This window comes from Candoia aspera, chromosome 9 (genome assembly GCF_035149785.1).
Source record: "Candoia aspera isolate rCanAsp1 chromosome 9, rCanAsp1.hap2, whole genome shotgun sequence".
NCBI classification, from domain to species: Eukaryota; Metazoa; Chordata; class Lepidosauria; order Squamata; family Boidae; genus Candoia; species Candoia aspera.
The window spans coordinates 867,373-881,946 of NC_086161.1; positions in this window are offsets into that span (position 1 = coordinate 867,373).

The following is a 14,574-nucleotide window of genomic DNA, read 5'->3' on the forward strand; positions in this document are numbered from 1 at the left end:
TGCTTGCTGGATCTTGCCGTGTTTGAAATGGGAAAGGCAATCTGGAAGCAAAAGTCAACAGCATGATTACCAGAAAGGAGGCTAATCACCTGTGGGGAAAAGAGGTGTTTCCTCTTTGCAGCTTGGAACCCAGCTCCATCTCTGTGTGGGTTTTGACCTCTCCCCCCATCCCCAGAAGCTGACTTTGGCAAAAGAACAAGGATTGCCAGGTTATCCCAGGTAGCTGCCATAGATGTCCAGACCAAAAGTCCGTTCCAGGCCTTTCACTCCCACTAAGCCCGGGGATTTAACTTCTTCAGATCTGAGCAGGGATTAGACTCCAAGGCTTGCAGTGTCTTTCAAATTCTTACTGTGGGATGCAGTCACAATGTTTAGTCGATGAATCAAATAAATTATTTTTAATAGTTAGATTGTTCTCCCCCATTTGTGTTCCTTTCATGCAAATGCTAACAAATGCTGGGTGTGTTGGTTATTTGGATTAAGTATTTTGAAATGCATCCAGTAGTGTGAATGCTTCCTCCCTTAATGCCAGCTTTTCAGGGAAGGTCAAAACTGTCTCCCTGTACTGCTGCTTTAGAACAGAGACAATGGGTGATCTGACTGGGATTACTTACGCGACCAGCCCAGGAAATACTGCCTTTGCCTTAGGTTTGGTCTCAGTGCCTGTGCCACACCCGCAGTCCGTTTGCTACCTGATGCTGTGAGGTTGTGACATTTACTGTTTGATCTCTGGTTGAGTAGGACCTTGCAGATACAAGGCAAAACTAAGTTGGGGAAGTGCCATTACAGCAACAAATAAGCTGCATAACGATGCATAAGCACACAGTGTTTGCAGAAGTGGTGCATGTATAAAATACGTTGACATTTGAGAAGTCATGAAGAGCAACATGTTGAAATACAGCAAGTGCCATGTTAGGTGAGCTATTCCCTGATGCGCTCACATATAAAAGAGCCTGTTTATGGTGGTGCCCGGCACAACACAGGCATTCACCTTTTGGAAACAAAGTTTGGGTTTCCCTCTCTTTACATACATATTTGTGCAGATGTCAAAGAATAATCCATCAACTAATACGATTCACAATTTCTTAATTGGATGACACACACTCTGACTGCATAGCCAATTATTCCAATTACCCGAGATGCCATCCGTAAGTCTGTACTTCGTTCTCCTGCTACTGTCCAGCTAGTCTGCAAGTACCAGCTTAACTTCCGGAGGTTTACTTGTTTTCAGCCTTGCAGATCAGCTGAGCTGGGAGGAGCAAAGGAGTCTTTGATGGGTCAGGAGGGGCAGTTTGCATCAGGGGACGGGATTTTCTCAGGCCCAGAGGAGAGACGATGGTGAAGCCTGTTTCTTGTCATGGCAAAATGCCATCCAGGCCCTGTACAGGGAGGGGGAAGGGCTGTGTCCATCTCAGACTCCCTCTGCCTACACTGCCTCCTCATCAGAGAGAAGGTGCCAAGGTGGGAGTCTGGCACCTTGGCTCTTTTCTGTTGAATCTGACCACCTGGTGCCCGCCCTCTGTTGCTGGGAAGCAGGCCGAGGCTGTCGTGGTTGTGAGATGTGGCTTCTCCAAGGGCTTGGGGGCAGCCAGCTCAGAAGGCCTCCAACCGCTGGTCCCCTCCCCTCTTGAGGATGTGCTGCAGGATCTGGGAAAGGGATGGGTTGGGCTCATCAGGGCACCGAGCCTGCTGGTGGGGATCAGAGTCAATGCCAAGCTCCAGCTTGAGGGATGGCTACTTTGCAGAAGCCAGTGGTGGGCCTGGTCCAGAGGAAGCGCTCAGAACCAGCTTTCCTGGCTGCCTGTGGAGGCCATGGTGGTTCGTCCTCTTCTTGCTGATGGGCCTGACGACAGGCCGGGGCTCTGCCATGGAGAGGAAGGTTTCACTTTGGGCACTCGTTTAAATGCTTCCACTTCAAAGGATGTGCTGGGACGAGGGGCAGTGGAACACTCCTACACATCTGGAACTCCTTAACCTTCTGGACAACCCTGCAGGAGTTTTACAAGGAGGGGGGTCTTCTTTCCTTGCTGCTGTGGTTTAACATGCAAAGCCCCCAAATCTATGGGGCTTCTTAAGTAGTAGCCGTTGGTGCCTATCTTAGTCCTCTTGGCTATCACCTGTAGCGGCTGCAGCTTCTGCCCACTCCCCCCACTTCGCTGGAGCAGATGTCCCCCCCCCCCCATTGCTGCAACTGAGCCATTGTGTTTTTTGGCAGAGGAATGCTGCCCAATCCAATCACATGGCTGTTATCCCTGGGTGAGCACTCTTGTTTGAACTGGTCCCCATTTGGCACTTTCTGAAAACAATTAAATCATGGGGAAAAAATACTCCCCCTCCCTCTTTCTCCCTTAATAAAAAGAACGGCTTTATTTGTCCCTGGTGAAAGCAACTTTCCTCTCTGCTTTATGGTGCTCATACAAGTCAGAACTGTAACTTGGTGCAGAGTGTGAGCCACATCCATGGCCTCAGTGTTGCTTGCAGAAGAGCTGCTGAGACTGTGGGGGGACCCTGGGTGACCAAGGCACAAGGAAGCCAGCCCTCTGCAGCCCCCGCCCCCCATAGAGCCAAAGGCAAGATTGGTGTCGAGGGAGGGAGGGAGGGAGGGAGGGAGGGGGCAAGGCTTCTGCAGTACTCACCCTTTCAGCCATTCTGGTCTTGGCAAAGAGTGTAAATAAGGCATCTTTCGCATGTGGTTCAAGGCCACCCTGCTTGTTGAACAGCACTTCTCATGCAGAATCAGGTGATAAATATGCTCCTAATCTATTATGCATCCCCCTGCTTGGTGCCAAATTTGAGAAGGGCTTTCCCCCAACAACTGCCCTGCACATGCTTTGCTTTGCTTGACTTCCCAGTACAGCCAGTTTGGCACTGTTCCCCCACCTACTGGGACTGTTGGGCTGGCCTTCCAGCAGGTGGGGAGCATGGCTTCTTAGAAGCCTGAGGAGCCCTTGGAACGAAAGACTTCCTTTCAGAAAGCAAATCTGCTGGAAGGAAATGGTGCCAAACTGTCTTGGGGAGAGGCAGGTTGCAGAGAGCTGATTCTTTCCTGGTGAGAAATTAAGCATTGGAACATTAAGCAGTGGAACAGCTGGCCTCCTGGAGTTGTGGGTGCTCCATCACTAGAGGTTTTCAAGAAAAGATTGGACAACCACTTGTCCAAGATGGCATGAGGACTCCTGCCTTGGACAGGGGGTTGGATCAGAAGACCTCCAAGGTCCCTTCCAGCCCTACGATTCTGTGATTCTGTGATTCTGTGAGATTGTAGTGGACTCCCCCAGTCATTAGGGAAAGCATGGAACTCCTGAACAGCTTAAGTTTGCAGTGGCAGTTGGAACAAAGGTCAACAGATTCAACCTCTGAGCTGTGTTTTGGTGTTGGAAGGAAAGAAGAGAGGCGAGGAGTTTTAAATGTATTTGCCTGGCACAACCAGTAGGTTGTCACCAGCCAGGTATTAAAGCCAAAATGGAGCCGTCCATACTTCAAAAAAGGGTTGGGCCGACTCACGAGGGTCCTGGGGATCAAGGGGTCTTAGCCTTGATGACAGTGGGATTGCCTTGGAGGGCCATCTGCTGGGAGACCAGTGGGCTTCCTTGGGCAGTTTGTTGGCCATGGTGAGAACAGGTTCCTGGACGAGATGGGCCAGGGCTCTGATCCAGCAGGGTACAGCTTATGTTCTTAGGTTATATTCTTAACTTTTGGGCATTACAACGTATCACAGTTGAGATAAGCACATATATCCAGCTCTGTTTCTAATTTGGTCAGAGTATGGCCTAAATTTGGTCATCCTACTGTTAACGAGAGCCAAACTCAAAAAAACTTCCCAAATGATGGTGTGAAAAAAATTCCAGTCATTCAAATGTTGACAGCATCTCTTTATGTCTTCTGCAGGGCTAATGTAAGTTTGGCCTCTGCCCTGAAGCTCTCTGGAGGCTGATATTGATGTAGCAGGGAGCAAAGAGCTCATTGCACCTTCCAGACTGAGGCAGACAAACGATGAAATGCTCTCCAGCCCAGCCTGCCTCCGCAGCGGCCAGAGAGTGGCTGCCTCCCCTTCCCCAGAGTCACATGGGTGTGTGTGTGTGTGTGTGTGTGGTCCTCCGATGAGTGGCTTCAGCTTGGACAAGTGGGAGGGGAAGATACAGGCAACCTACCCCAATCCTGTGTCATGGTTTGAGGCCTATGAATGTTGTTGAGCTCTTCCAAGGACAAGCGAGTGCTGATCCCTTTTTAGTCTTCCAACAATCCTTTGAAGTGAGTCAGGCAGGAACTGGGCAACTTATCTGAGAATAAAAAGGAGTGCTTTAGCCACCCAGGAATTTGATCACTGGCTTCCCTCAGTCCAAACCCCAAAACCTCTTTGTCACGGCGTACTGGCTTCCCTTGACCAGCGTAACTTAGCCCAATAGCAAAGTACGCATGAAAAGACTGCCTACTTCACTCTTGAAACCTCTGGTGCACTTGGTGCGCCTTTGCTTTTGGGCCTGCACAGCTGTTTCCTGGAAAAGGGCTGATTCTTGCAAAGATGAAACTGGGTCTTCAAGAAGCTGCAGTGTCAGCTCCTGTGGCTTTGTGAACACAGTGGGCAGCCAAGGAGCCCTGCAGAGCCTACTGGGGTGCTTTCCCCCTCCCTGTGTTGGGGCCTTCCACAGAGGAAGGGCAGCCCTTGCTCCAAGCCAGTGATCAGATTGCATTTGGATGGATTAATGGTGTGCTCGTTTGCTGCTCTCAGATACTCTACATGCTGCAGCTAAAGGGTGGTGTGCCCCGCTGTCCTGCACAATGCTTGCTGGGTGTCAGTTCCAAGGCGGAGAGAGAGCTGTTTGGAGGGGGAGGACAAAGGTGAAGGTTATAAAGTTCTCTCTTGTTCTTTTTCCAGGGAGTCAATGGTATCTTCTCCTTGGGCTCAATCAAGGCTTACAATATTATATGGCACTCTCTCTGTCACCCTTTGTTACCTAGTTGCACAAAAGTAGATAACGCCATTAACTGTGATGTGAGCAGATTTGCCAGCTGAGCTTTATCTCTGGGGTTGCCTGTATCCAAATTAGGCACAACCAATAAAGCTGTCTGCAGATTTTGTGCTAAATGAGGGTTAGGGGTTAGGGGGATGGCACAGAAGGAACATTCTTGGGCTGGGAGAGCCAAGCACATCTCAGAACCTCCCATCTACGGGCATTTCTTTGTGCCTGGGGCATCACGTGCAAAGAAGTGCCACCGTACAAGCCACATCTTGTACCACATCTCTCCTAATATGGTACCTCTTGATTACCCATAAATAACTGATTCACACCCAGACAACCTTATTTATTTATTTATTTATTTATTTATTTATTTATTTATTTATTTATTTATTTATTTATTTATATTTCTTAAACATATTTATATGGCTGCCCATCTTAACCAATATCCCTCCCGGCAGTGAGAGAAGATCCAATTTCTCTTCTCTTGAATGAGGAAAGATGCAGTAACCAGTTGGGATCGATATGGAAACTACTGTTCAGAATTCTGAACTGCGGGAAGAAGGATAAGGATGATTTCCATGGAGGCTGGACCCACATGGAGATCTCTGTGTTTTAGTGTCATTAGCCCATGGGACTCAGCCCTTCAACAGCAGTTGGCTGCAGAAGATTCCCACTGAGCTCAACTCTCATCAGCGTCACACAATTAATATTTCTTCCTTCTTTCCCCGCACAGAAGGGGAACTCTGAGGAAAAGGCCACGATCCTTCTCCTCCATCACAGCTTCCCACTGGATCCACAATGTGGGAGTAAACTGCTATCCTTAACAGCTTATTTGTATTCCTCTCGATGCCGTAAGAGCAGAAAGCCTGTTCCTCAGTGCACAGCATGAGAATGAATGGGCTGCCAGGGCAGGAACAGAGTTACCTGCATCATCAACTTTCCCTGGAGGTGCAGGACAGAGAGAGAGGTGGGGAAGGGACCCTAAAGGAATAGACCACGTGAACGGAAAGAGAAACAGAAGAGAGAGAGGAGAGACCAACAGAGCCTTTTGCCTTTCAACTTGCCTCATCAGTGTTACAGCATTCCTGGAAGACGGTACGAAGATAGGCTGAAAAAGGCTCTTCACCCTTAATGTGAAGACATTTCTTCATCCAATTATGGGATATGCCCAAGTGAGAAACAGTATTTACCCAATATCTTGCCTCCCAGTTATTCACCAACAGGTGGTGAATAGCTCCAGGATCCCCAGGGCTGTCTTCCTGCACGATTCCATCTCATCTCAAAATGATCAGCCAGAGACTGTCGGGAGGACCGCATGCAGGGAGTAAAGACAGCAGCTCTTGCTTAGGGCTGGTTCCTCCCAGGACCTTTTTAGTATTCAGAGGGATTTTGCTGCTTCTATATTTCCAAGTTCTGAGCACACCACTGTGGTGGTGCTAATGTTAAGGGGTTGCTGCTGCTAAGCCTCCAAGGAGAACTTCCTTCCTTCATTTCTTCCTGCCTTTTAGATTTGAGGATGACAAGCTTTCTTGGAAGTCTCATCTCCAAATGGCTTGTTTTCATGGTGGGCTCTGAGCTCTGGAAGCAGCCTCTGAGTTCTGTGGAGGTTGCTCTGTTGAAGCAACAAAGATGTTTCACGCTTTCCATTTCTAATCTACCCTTGTTATCAAATCCTATAGACAATTCCTCATTAGGAGTTGACTTTTGTCTTAATTGTAACTTACTTGGTGAATAATTGTGGAAAAGTGGGCAATACATTTAGCAAGTCAATGACAGTAGGAGTAAAAATTCCACCTGACCTACTAAACAAGTGTACTGCTCAAATCAAAATATGCCATCACCATATGGTGAGCTTGGTGATAGCATATGTGAAATAATGGTGACATATTTGCTGCATTTGTGTCTTGCATTTGCGGCAGAAAGGACAACCATCTGAAGATCTTGCCAATGCACTTGATGTTAAAGAGCCTTTCTCTTGCAATTGTGGCCAGCATGAGAGATGGTGGTAGGAGGGCCCTCCATTCGGAGGCTGTTCCAGCACAGCTCAGGCAGTGGCACCTGTTAAGCCTCCATTAAGGATGATGATGGCAAAATAAAGTCAAATGACGATAATTATTCTTGTGCTCAGATGGTCACACTGATGGGGAGGGGGGCATTAAACCAGCAAGGGTTAGGGATTAGAGTTCCCCTGCACATGGAACAGCACCTTTGCCAGATGCAGGATGCTAAGCAAGAACCATTAGTCAGGATTGGTGGGACTTCCGGAGGAAGAAATGGTGGACTGTATGGAGCTGATGACCATGGAGAAGAATGAAGAACTGGTGAGTAGACTGGTTCTTCGAACCTCTCCAGACAAGGAGAGGACTTGAGATTGTCCACAAGTGCTACATACAGTTGCTCCTTGTGAGGAGACAACAAGACAGCCATCTCCGGCAGGTTTAAAACTCTGGGAGACGAGGGAATAACCATCCTTTTGCTCAACCTGAGGTCGGCACCTTCAGAAGCACACTGGGTTCACACACTTCCTTTTCTAATCACTTTGGGAAATTGCTTATTAACTGTTGTTCAGCTATTAGGAACCTTTGAATTGACAAGTTTTACAGCACTGGGTGAGTTTCTCTTCAATCCTTAGTGAAGTAAAGTTTTAACTACAAGTTAAGAACTTAAAAAAATATTTTGAATAAACAGCAAAAGGGTGACTAAATCTTTGATTTTAGAAAGTTACAAACAGACCAATGGTCCAGATAAATTTGAAATAAGATTTTGGAATTAATTATAAAGAATCCTTCCAGTGGGAAAATGCTTTTGTTTTGATTTGTTTTTAAAATAAGATTTTAAAAATTGGAAACTAGAGGGAACTAAAGATTACAATTCAAGGAGAAGAACACATAAACTTGACTTACAATTACAAAATGGAGCAAAATATTTTAACATGAAATCGGCTGATGTTTCAATAATTAAAAGGGATATACAAACAATAAACCAAGAGAGTGGCCTAGATCATTTTCCTATATTGGATTTACAAAAGAGGCTTGTTAAAGTTTGAAAGAATCTCATGAGAAGGGACAAAAAAAATGAAAAGAAATCAAGTTCTACGACATTATTTGAATGGACTAAAGATTAAGGTTAATTAAGATTAAGGAAAGAATATAAAGTTGGATTATTTGATCAAGGTTAAAATAGATATGTTGTTATCTCTGGTGGACATTTGCTGACATCAGGACTGAAATGATGAGGTTTTATGGATCTGTTTATAGATAAGAAGTGGGATATGGGAAGCAGAGATCATTTGTGGTATTTTAGGAGGAAGAGATATGTTATTTCTTTTCTTTTTCTTTACCATATGCTTATTTTTCTTCCTTTTCCTTTTCCTTTTCTATTTCTTTTTCTTTCCTTCACCTTCCATTTCTTCTTCTTCTTCTATCTTTCTTTTAGTATGCATTAGTTTTTACTATTTTACTATTAATCTTTAATAAAATTATTATTAAAAAATGGATTGGTGGACAAATTGCCTGCTGGGGTTGGGAAGGGAAGTACTTTCCGTGTACACTGCTGGTTTTCGGCTGTCTCCTTTCCTGTTCTGCTTGGGCTCCTAATCACCGCTGACTCCTGTAATGGTGTAGGCAACATGGCTGGCTTTGTCCCCCTCCCCCTCCTCCTCTACCTTTCTTCCTCCGTAAAGCAGTGTAGACCCAGCCTGTTTGGGCTTCACTAAGGAGACCTACCAGGTGGATGCAGAGGGTCGGACAAATGAGGTCCCACCCTAGCAGAAGGCCAGGAGTGTGGATGGCAGGATGGGGAGAACCAGAGAGGGAGGAAAGAACAGCAAGAGCCCCTTTGCCCCTCTCTGCCCCAGCCCTGGGAGGGACAAGCACACCTATGCCAGAGGAGGAGCCACACCCTTCTTCAGAAGGGCCCACAAATCTTTCATTGGAAGAGAATACACCGAGAATTGCTGGTAAAAAGTGGCACTATGTTCTGCTTTAAATGATCAGCCAGGTTGCCTGATCCACACTCCCCTGCCCCCCCAATCTCTTTCACCGGAGGATGCCCAGGAACAACCTGCTCAAGAGGGCCTTGGGGCAGGATGGAATTGCTCTTCAGGGCTGGCATGGGCATCTCTGGCAGCCTGCAGGAACACAGCAGTAGCAATTCCTGCGATAAACTACTGTCTAAGGGAAGAGGGTGCACATAGGTTACCATATGGTGCTGTTAGGTTAGATAACATTTGGTAAATTGATACTGCGCTATAATTTTATTGTTGTTTGCTTGCACTGTAGGTGCTCAGTAAAAATGCTGCTATGACTTCCAACTGCTCCAGCAACCCCAGGGATTTTGTGGAGGGGCAGGACGCCATCTCCTGGGGTGAGCCACCCAGGAGATGGCACCCTGCCCACTTGGGATTCCAGGAGCTTCCAGGCCCCGTCTCTGCCTTTCTTGGTGGGCACTGAAAGTCTCTTAACACGGTGCCACCTTGGAGGTGGGGTCCAAGAGACCCTGATGGTGCACTTTCTTAGAGCCAAGCGATTCCCTGGGTGAGGGTCATGGAAGGCCACACAAGCACAGGTCGGTTTTCACACGCTTTGGTCCCTCCAGCCCTTTCCTTCAACATCTCCCCTCCAGCTCTTCCTGCCTCTTTGCAAGCTGCTGAAATGATGGCAGACGGCAGCGCATATTTAACTGCTATTTACATTCAACAATGTCTCTGTGCGGCTCTGTTTTCTTTCCCAAACACTGTAATTCCTCCAGGCATCTGGCTGGTGTGACTTGGAAACAAGCTGGAGAAAACAGCAGAGGGGAAGCCGGACATCCTTGGCACTCTGCCACCGCCATCTTCGAGGCCGTTTCGAGCCCCTGTCGTGCTGTGCCACGTGGGCCCCCCTCGTCTCAGAGAGGTGCCTCTTCCCCCCCCCAAACCTGTTGGGAAACAGGGCTCCTTTCTTTTCCTGTGTCCAGCACTGACCCGTTTGTGGTAAACCACGGAGGACCTGGTCCTGGGCCTCTTCTACTGGCCTCTTTGCCTGTCTGGAATGACGTTCCAGAAAGCAGAGCAGGGCATGGCATGCCCAGGTCAGGATTCAGAAAAGCCAGGTATGATGAACCCAGGGTCATCCCAGAGCAGGACTGCAGTCATGTTACTCCTGGAAAGTCACTGACGGTGAGTGGCTTCAAAAGAGAGGCCACTGTGTTGTGATGCCCCATGTTTGGAAGGGCAACTGCACTGGGGTTCATCCCTCTCCAGGAAGACAGAAAGGGTCTTGTGCTTTGTGCCAACTGCCACCTTGGGCCTCCAGGCAGGTCCACGAGCAGGTGGCTTCTTCACTATTTAGAGCTGGTGGCTTTCAGCTTGGTGGCTTCGCTTCTGATGGCCCAGCTCAGGGAAGCTTGGTGGCTATGCGTTGACTCTTGAGCCAGCACTTCCCAGACCCCTGGCTTCTCCTCTGGAATGTTCTTTGGGGTGGCATCTTAGGTGAGGTGTTGCCCCTCCCTCTCCAAGCTCTGGGTTTGTCACCACATTCTGCGCTGCTTCCTAACAACCCCGATGCCCTGCCAAGGATGGGAACGAAGGCTGCTGTGTGTTGGGGTTTTTCAGACAGTGAAGATTCCACTGCAAATTCACAGTCAAAGACTGGAAGGAGCCTGGAAAACAGCCAAGATGGGCAGTCAAGGCACCCTCCATTCCTTCTGCAAGTAGCACCGGAGTGTCCTCTGGATTGGGGTCTCCCTCTGCCTCCTGCTTGCTCAGAGCTCCTCTTTGGCCCTTGCCAGACAGCCCTTTGGCAGGGCCTCTTTGCCAGCAGAGTTCCCCTTGGTTTTGTCCACTCTGCTGCCGGTGGGCAAAGGGTGTGCTGGCCCTGTGCTTGAGGTGTTCCTTAGGCTCTCCACAAGAAATCATGGCTTCTGTCTCACACCTAAGTTTTGCCAGTGTACATGCCACATCTTCCCTGCCATGAACAATGGTTTGAAGGCCCTGATTGCTCCGTAGAGCCAGTCCGGTCCAGTGGTGAAGGCGACGGGCTAGAAACCAGGAGTCTGTGAGTTCTAGTCTTGCTTTAGGCAGGAAAGCCGGCTGGGTGACCTTGAGTCAGTCCCTCTCTCAGCCCAGCTCACCTCACAGGGTTGCTGTTGTGCGAAAAGAGGAGGAGGAAGGAGTAGTGGGGATGTTCGCCGCCTTGAGTTGTTTATAAAAATAATTAAGGTGGGATAGAAAATAAATAAAATAAAATAAATCTTGGTTCAGCACCCCATACAGAAGCAGGCTTTCACGCAATGGGATCAAGGCCACCATCAGCCTTTTGGTTGTGGGGCTACGGGGAAGAATGGCTGTGGAGGAGGGCTGTGGGCGGCCTTGCCCCAGCATCATGCTGTTCTTTGGTAAATCAAGTGTCCACATGCAGTCTTCTTACAAGAGCAGAGCTTATGGGATGCCATCTTGAGAAACTCGGGAGGACAGGAGAGAAAACTTTGCAACGATTCCAATGTGTAGCGTTCACCTCAGGATGGCACAAACTTCTCAGCCTCCCCGGCAGGTGCTTGCTTGCCATTGTTATTCCAAACACCGAGGCACAGTAATTACCCATAATTACTCGTAGGCTTTGGTCCAGTGACTATCTATACTTAACGCCCCTAATGAAATTTCCATGAAGGAACACAAGACCTGTTTCATAAACAACCACAGCAATTTAGCAGGATTTGCTCATTAAAGGAACCTGTTCTCCTCATTAATGCTTCAGCCTTCCAAGTGACCAGTCTGGGCTCTGCCCATGTTGCTGCACAGAAGGGGTGGTCTTTGAGCATCTGCAGACTGACCTTCAGGAGGAGATCTACTGACCTCTGAATCAGGATCAGAAACAAAAAGTCCAATGAGAGAAGGTGCCTCGAGCGTTAAGCAGCAGGAACCATTCGCCGATTTCGATTCTTCGGCCATGGGTTTCCCATGGATGGGGCGTGTCCTGCTGCTGCTGGCAGGGCTCTCCCCGTGCCTGTTTCAGGACTGGGTGTCACTTAGCAGCAAAGGTGTCCAGCCTGACTCACGTGGAGAGCCTCCAAGCTGGGAATGGCGTGGAGAAATCTGCATTGTCCAGGCATCAGCGGAATCTCCACCTGCTTTTTAACGACTACCCCAGTCTTGATCTGTGGCTGCCACAAGCATGGGGTCAGGCATCCTGTGCCAGGGGGGTCCAGGTTATTTGCTTATCCTGGAAGATGTCGTTCTGCGCAACTGGACAAAGTTTGGGCAAGGCCATTAAAAGTGGCATCAAATGCCTTCTTGTCTTTTGCCAGCTCCCTTAAATCTCTTGCTCATGCCGTAGCTGCCTGTGTGGCAGGGTATGAAACGCTTAGGCATGTAGAGCTCTACATTTCCTCCCCAGCCCCTCGCCCTCAAAGCCTGTGATTTTGGCTTCTGCTTGAGCTTTGCACACACAAGCAGGATGTCGCTGTCCATCTGCCAGTCATAAATGGTGGCTCCAGGGAAGAAGCTGGCAGCACCCCCAAGAATGGTCTGACTTCAACATGGCACCACATTTTCTAAATTCGTGGTGGAATCACCTTCTTCCCACGGAACACTCTGCAGAAGAGAGGTGAACTTCAGGAAATGACTGGAATTCCCACTAATTCCCTGAAATTCCCAGGGCTGCAAGGATACCTCACCCCACCCCCACCCCCAGATTTTAAGATTCCTCTGTTAGGCTGTGTTCACACAACACGGGTGACCCTGAGGGCCACTTAAAAGGTAATGTTATGTAATGCCATTGTATATGATTGTATGAAAGGTCCCCTGTGCCAGCACCAAGTCATGTCTGACCCTTTGGGGGGATGCTGCTTTTGCGATGTTTTCTTGGCAGACTATAGCAGGGTGGTTTGCCACTGCCTTCCCCAGTCGTCATCTCCCCCAGCAAGCCGGGTGCTCATTTTACCAACCTCGGAAGGATGGGAGGCTGAGTCGACCTGAGCCGGCTACCCGAGAGAGAATCCAGCTTCTGCTGGGATCGAACCCGGGCCGTGGGGAGAGTTTCGGTTGCAATGCTGTCGCCCGCCACTCTGCACCACACGAGGCCATGTTGTATATGATTACTGCAGTGTATAAAGGGGTGATATTTCAGGACTGAGCTTGGCCCTGAATAAATATTAGGGTTATGGAAATATGGTCTTGGTAGCCATCGAAAAGGGAGGAAAAAGAAAAAAATGCAGCCATTGCCCTGAACCGGTGGGGTCTCCTGGGCTGCTCACCTGTGAGTCATTGGCAGCCAAAGAGCAATCAGTGGCTGAGTACGTCTTCTGAGGGACTAGTCCTTGGAGCGGGTTTGATCCTAGTCAGGGTGAGGGTGCTGTGTCTGCTGCTCCAACTCTTTCTTGGATCTTCCATCTGACTACAGAGGGAGCCAAACCATTAATATTGCTCCTTTTATTCCTTAAAAGACAAAATGAGCCAGGAAGTCGTCGTATCGCGCATCTGTAAACGCCATCCGACGCAGGAAGCCGCATCTCTTCACACAACGCTGAGATTTCCTGGCTTCTCTTCAGTTAGCGAAGCTTTGGGTGAAAGGCACAAGGCCATTTCCAAGAGCTCATCCCCTCTTTCACAAGGCTCCTTTGGAGCAAACATCGTGGTGGCCACTGCCTGTTCGGAGAGAACCTCCTTTGGGAGCTTTTTCTCCTGGGGTCCAGGCAGGCCACCGGGGAGGGGCGCGGCACAGGCTCCCCCGTGTCCAGACAGGGTGGGGCAATGAGTGCATCACACAGGAGGGGCTAAAACCAGCTGTCCGAGATCGGTGATGTCACAGAATGTCAACCTCTCCAAGGAGAAAATGAAGACTGAACGAATGTTGAAAAAGAGGTTCATCTGGCACAAGGAAAGCGGGAAGTTGTATTTGTCGGTTTGGGGTGGGGGTGGGAAGAAGCTCTGGTATTGGGTGCTACCCCATCCTCCAGTACCCTATGGCCACCTTTGACAATACCTGGGAAGTTTGGCGGACCTCTACCTTATCTTCCTCCCTCTCTCTTTATCTCTATCATCTCCATCTCCATCTCCATCTCTATCCCTATCTCTATCTCATCTCATCTCATCTCATCTCATCATCTCATCTCATCTCATCTCTCTCTCTCTCTGTATACACACACACACACACACACACACAGGTATACACACTCTGTGTGTGTGTGTGTGAGAGAGAGAGAGAACTGAGGCAGACGTCAGAATCATTTCTTCTTTCTTGTGCTTTATCTCAGTTTTACATGAAAAAGGTAGTGCAAAACTGGCATTAATGTTGTTGGATCATCACTCATCAGAGTCTTGCATTCTCTAGGCAGGGTAACTTTAATCCACTGATTTTATCAAGTTTCTCCCTGTAGGTGTTGCTTAAAAAATTATATGTATTTTTTCAGTCTCTTTTCTGCTCGAATTGGAAGCTTTTAAGAAAACATTTCTTTCCCACTTGTCTGTTGCTCCGTGATTGCTACGCTGCACATGTCTGCACTTCCCATTCTCCTCTGGTGACATCTCTTTGTAAGTCAGTTTTCAAAGAGGAGAGCCTCCCTCCGCCACCATCCTCCCCTTTTGAAGGTTGTATGAAACTTTAATTATAGTGGTACTGTCTAACAAAAGGAAGAA